This window comes from Sturnira hondurensis, unplaced genomic scaffold (genome assembly GCF_014824575.4).
Source record: "Sturnira hondurensis isolate 20B ecotype Veracruz unplaced genomic scaffold, ASM1482457v3 Scaffold0014384, whole genome shotgun sequence".
Classification (NCBI taxonomy): Eukaryota; Metazoa; Chordata; class Mammalia; order Chiroptera; family Phyllostomidae; genus Sturnira; species Sturnira hondurensis.
The window spans coordinates 8,682,639-8,688,426 of record NW_028087015.1 but is presented as its reverse complement, the minus strand read 5'-3'; the positions used below and the strand labels follow the sequence as shown (position 1 = coordinate 8,688,426).

The window sequence follows — 5,788 nt, the reverse complement described above, 5'->3', positions numbered from 1 at the left end:
CCTCACTTCCCAAGGGGCTTGATGACTGGAGGGTTTATCCTGTGCAAACAAGCTGTCAACTCCAATTTTTTACAAAAATAAGATGAAGGTTCTGCTTGGTAGATACACACAATTTAGGACCAAAGCTTTGATCATTTTAACCTGACAGTTCCCCATTCGCTGGCTGAAAGTTCAGCTCCCAGTAATTGTACTTACTTCTTGTGCTAAGTTAACACTGAGTAAACATTCATTTTGTAATGGGAAAAACTGGAAAGTACACCAAGGCCTAACTTCAGGTTGACTTCAGAAAAAAGAAGAGAAAAGAGGGCCTTACACGCTGTCCACACAGCACCACTTCCTGCTGGAAGTCCTGCCTTTGTACTCAGGACACAGGCGTACAGGGTTTCCCGTCTGTCTGTCCAGCCTAAGAAATGGCCCCACTTCCCTTTTAATCCAAACATTAAGCCAAATAAAAACTAGCTGGAACATTTGCCAATTATTCTTCAAAGAAAAGTAAAAGAAGTCACCCGTCTCAGCAGGAAACGTAGTAACTCTGTGATAGGCCAGTGGGTGGGCCAGGAATTGGCTTCCCTGCCGCATCCTGAGAGTCCCACTCCTGACACCGGAGGTGCCAAAGCGTCCCTGCCCCGAGTGCTGGCAACCAGCTCTTCTGTCTGGGGTGCCCAGGAAGGGGTTAACAGTTGATGATGTTGTACTGTCTTATTATCACTATTAGTTCTTGATTTACTCCAACAAGTTAATAGCAAGGCTGCAGTTCAACGTCTGAGCCAAGTCCAAAACAGCTGGCGTTATAGGCAGGGGTTGGGGGAGCCTGAAGGTAGGGGTGAGGGCCTCTGGCCACGTGGCCACCTAGTTCTCTGGGCAGGCCCTTCTGTTCCTTTGAGAAGGAATGCAGCCTGTGGCTGAATGGTGGGCCCCAGGGTAGCAGCCAACCTCCCTCTGAGCGGGGGTGCAGAACACAAACACGCTGCTCAGTGGGCGCTGAGCCCCAAGTGCAGAGAATGATTCGAAGGAAGACGGAGCAAGTTCTGCCAAGCGTATGCAAGGAGAAGTAAATTGAGGCAGAAATAGACAATTCTCACGGGACAATGGCATCCTCACTAAGTGCTACCTCTCTTGCCCTGAGGGGAGGACCTGCTGGCCAGGTCCATCTCAGAAACAAGGGCCATGCAGGGTGGGCCAGTTCCTAGCAGAGAGCCTGCCTGTGAGGCAGAGAGTTTGGGCCCGACATTTCTTATCTTAGACAATGGCTGCCCCATGCTCCTTGATGTCAATGCTCCTCCCTTGGAACAGAAGACCCCAGAGCAACAGACCTGGAACAGTTTGCTGTCCCCCACTGAGTCACTGAGCGGTACTCCCATCTCCCTTGCCATCGTTCCGTGAAGGCTTCTGCTCTCAGGGTCTCTTATGGGGTAGTTACTCAATTTGGGGTCTTCTGGTGCCCAGAGGCAGGAGAAGGACTCTTCCCTGAACTGACCAAAAGGAAAAAATTTTTTAAAGAAATAGGTGACAGATTTGGGACCGTCCTTGCTAGTGGGACCCCAATGCCACTCAGACATCAGTCCTTTATCCTCAAGTGGAGAAGTGGGACTGGGTTACCTGAGACTTAAAGTGTGACAGGAGAGACAGGGTGGTGGTCTGGGTGCCCTGGAGTCAGCAGCGACTAGGCCCTGAGCCCTTGGAGGATAGAGCGCTGGCCTGGGGCAGGAGGGACACCGAGACTCTGCCTGGGGAGCTGCCCAATAGGGAAAACATAGACACCAGCACCAGAAGAAAGACAGTGGCTTCTGATGGAGGGAGAAGCGACGGCATGCTGGCCATCGACACCCCCCACCCAAGCCCACTGCTATCTTATAAGGCACGTCGGCAATTTCTCAGCCTTTCCCACCTGCCTGCAGTCATGTACCTGCAGGCAAAACTAGAGAGGGCACAGTGGCCATGGGTCAACACTTCTCTTCAGACACAGGGAGGCTTACACCAGACCACATGTGCATGTGTGAGAATGCATGTGTAATCACATGCATTTGGTTGTGTGCATGTGGTTGTATGCACACACTTGTGTATGGTTGTCTGTGTGCCCTGAGCCTGCCAAGGAACATGCAGAGCAAGTCCTGCCGTCTGTCCATCCTATTGGAGTCTCTCTGGTGCACGCACTCCTGTCTTCACGAGGAAAGCTGACCTACATGGTCAAGGCATGGGTGCTCAGTTTCCTGAGAATAGGGTCACTTTGACTTAGGTTCTCTTGACTGACACAAGGGCCATGAAATGCAGAGCACTGCCCAGACAGCCCACACTGGGCAGAGCCTGTCCCGCCAGCCACATCGTCTCACATACTCTGTCCCAGGGTGAGCAGTGCCCCAACTGCACAGGCTGGAGCTCCTCTTGCAGATGCGCCCACCACTCGAGTGACACGTGACAACAATTGAGATAGTAAATGAGGGAAAAGGAGTCCTCACCTGTTCCCCACACAGCTTCAGGCTCAGCAAAAGCATGGTTGAGGTTGCAGTGCCAGAGAGAATCATGTCTGTGTTTTCTGCTAAGTCTGAAGGTGTGCTCTGGCTCCGAGCTCAGGCCAGCTCGCCGCCTGGTCAGGGCAGCAGGGCTCCAGCATCCTCTAAGTCAGACACACAGCTGCGTGATTCTGAAAACCTATATGAAGTCAGAGCAAATGCTTCCTCCATGGAAACTTTCCATGAAGCTACCTGGAGTCACAGAGCCTGGGGTGAGTGAGGGTGCTGGCTGGCAGGTGGCAGCCTGTCCCAGTAGATATGTGGGATGGGCTTGTCCATCAAAGGTGGCCTGTCCCCACTGTGTCAACAAACAGGGCCCTCTACTTCTCAAAAATACCAGCCACCCAAAGATCTCAAGACACACTGGATAGAACCACTCCTCTGTGAACAAAGCAGACAGACCACCCTGACCTAAGGCTGGTGTGTCCCGGGAAACAGTGTGGCCTTTGCTGGGCGAGATGGCATGTCTGGGACTGGTCTTGCATTTCACATCCCTGCTTAGTGGCCCTGGGGAGCTTGGGACAAATGGTTGATCCATTAGGAGTCTGAGTTTCTGTCTTGTTAATGGAGTTATGATCACACATCTTTACAGAGTTGCTGTGGCCTCAACACGAGCCACTCGGGGAGTTCCAGTCTCCTCTATGCCACCCCAGAGGGGGCTGAGTGGGTCACATGTGGCCAAGATCCAAGCCAAAGGGAAGAGCAGGAGTGTGCTGGCAATGCCTGCAGAGGGGAAGCTGACAAAACAGGGCACACAAGTGACCCTTATTTTCTGAAAAACTCAAAGAGAAAAAGCAAAACAAACTTATGTTGGAGCAATTGCTACCCTAAACCCAGGTGGTCTAAAGACAGGCTCCCTCTTTTTAGTACCTCAGGAAGACTAAACAAAAACATTAGGAGCAACTTAAACTTTTCTAGGGTAACCTGGTAACGTATTTTGTTGCCTTGAGCAATTCCACCTGGTATGGCATTTTGTGAGTCTACTGAGTACATGGTGTTGGGAGAAATATTTATACTGATATCTTTTCCAAATGAGTGCAAAAAGGGGGGCGTAAAAAATCTGTACCTCAAACTAAAACCAGAAAGTCAGCCCTGGCTGGTATAGCTCAGTGGATTGAGCACAGGCCTGTGAAGCAAAGGGTCGCAGTTCAATTCCCAGTCAGGGCGCATGCCTGGGTTGCAGGCCAGTTCCCAGCCATGGGACACATGAGAGGCAACCACACATTGATGTTTCTCTCCCACTCTTTCTCCTTCCCTTCCCCTCTCTCTAAAAATAAATAAATAAAGTATTAAAAAAAACCCAGAAAGTCAGGACATGAATTCATAGCTGTATTTCTCAAACTTCTGCTTAACACTTTTTCTTTTTCCAGGTAAACCATTAACTTAAGAAAAGAAAACCATTAAAAATAAAACAAGGTGTGCAATGTAGCTCTGGGAACATAAAAGAAAACTCAAGGCATAGGGAAAGAGAGATCTTCAGTCATAAATGATATTCAGATCATGGAGAAAGAAAGTTTCCAGTCATAAATAATGTCACATGATAAGAAAGCAGGTTGCAGTCATAAATGATAATAGGGAAAGAAAGGTATCAATGAATAAAGGCTAACTCGTGTGATCAAGTTTTCCAGTTGTAAATGATAACTCAGGTGATAAAACAAGTTTTCCTGTCACAGTGAAAATTCTGGTGATAATGAAGGTTTCTGTGGCGGAGGGGAGGGCCACTGGCCCCAGCCTGCTGCTTAGGGGAGGGGCTGAGCAGTGGCCACTGGGCCTGTTGATTTTCTGGGGGCCACCCCTCCTGCCAGCTGGAAGCCATGCTGCCAGTAGCATGACACCAACTCCTGTTCGGCTCTTGGGTGCTACGCTGAACAGTGTCACCCTTTATACCAGAAAGCTGGTGGGTGCTATGGGGAAAAAGCAAAATTGGAAGAAAGTGGAGGAGGTGCTAGAAAAAAAGGTAGAGGAATATGTGGTGGGAAAAGTTCTCGACTGTGGAGTAGTAAAGGGCAAAGTGGAGTAGCTCCTTAAGTGGAAGAGGGTTCTCAATGAGGGAGAGCATGTGGGAGCCAGAAGAGAACCCAGATTGTGCCCACTTCATTGCCAAGTTTCTACAGTCACAGAAAACAGACCACAAGGGAGAAAAGTCAGAGGTAGGCAAGCACAGCACTGACTCTGACTCTGAAGAAAAGGGAGAGGAGAGCAAACCCAAGATGAAAGGAGAGTGAGAAAAGAAAACCTTTAAAAACACTGAGCCAGTATGGCTCAATGGATTGAGCTCCCCGGCCTGCAAACCCAAGGCTTGCCAGTTCAATTCCTGGTCAGGGCACATGCCTGGGTTGCAGGCCAGGTCCCCACTGGGAGGGTGTGCAAGAGGCACATTTATGTTTCTCTCCCTCTCTCTCTCTCCCTACCCCTCTGTCTAAAAGTAAATAAGTAAAATCTTAAAAAAAAAAAAAAGGAAAACAATGAGGCTTTGCCTGGGGTTTGGAGCTGGTGTGAATTATTGGAACTACAGACTCTAGTGGAGAACTCATGTTCCTAATGAATTGGGAAAACTCTGACGTGGCTGACCTGGAAGAGGCTGACCTTGTCCCTGCCAAAGAAAAGCCATAGTCAAGTGCTGCCAGGTTGTCATATCCTTCTATGAGGAAAGGCTGATGTGGCATTCCTACCGCTTGGAGGATGATGGTAGACAAGATGACAAGAGTCATGTGCCCCTGTCGCATTTGACTGGTTTTCAAGTGGGGAGGGAAATGAGTTCTATTTGTCCTGACACTATAAAGTGGCTCAAGAAGATGTTCTTTGAAGAGTGAGTATAGTTTCTGTGCCCTACAGCAGGTCAAGGACTGCATAGGGGAAGGGGGCGTGGGTTTCAAGGCAACTCATTCTGCACTTTACTGAGGAAAGCAAAGGGCCTTCTATGAAGGACAAAACCTGCAGAACGAGTGCATGGGAGATAAAGAAAGATTTTGCAGATCTTCAAATAGCATTCCTACAGCACACGGCCTTTGTCCTACCATGTGTTAACTCTGCATTTTTACAGCAGAGAGCATGTGTGCAGATTTTTGGCTATTACTGTATATTATTTGGGGGTGAAAGGGATGGGGTGGGAAGGAAGGGCAATGGGTAAGATTCTTTATGTTAAAATTTGAGGCCTGACTGGGGAAATGAAAAAATGAGTCATTTGAGGCATGAGTAAAATGAGTAAGGGTGATTTGGTTCTGTGTCCAGAATATTTTATCTTTCCCAACTATGTCATAGCAATGTGAGGACTGTGA

At 48.8% G+C, this 5,788-nt stretch overlaps 1 pseudogene; it reads left to right on the top strand.

Annotated features, from left to right (window-relative positions):
* The first annotated feature begins 4,296 nt into the window (after positions 1-4,296).
* On the top strand, positions 4,297-5,323 carry LOC118998560 (chromobox protein homolog 1-like; annotated as a pseudogene).
* The last annotated feature ends 465 nt before the right edge of the window (positions 5,324-5,788 follow it).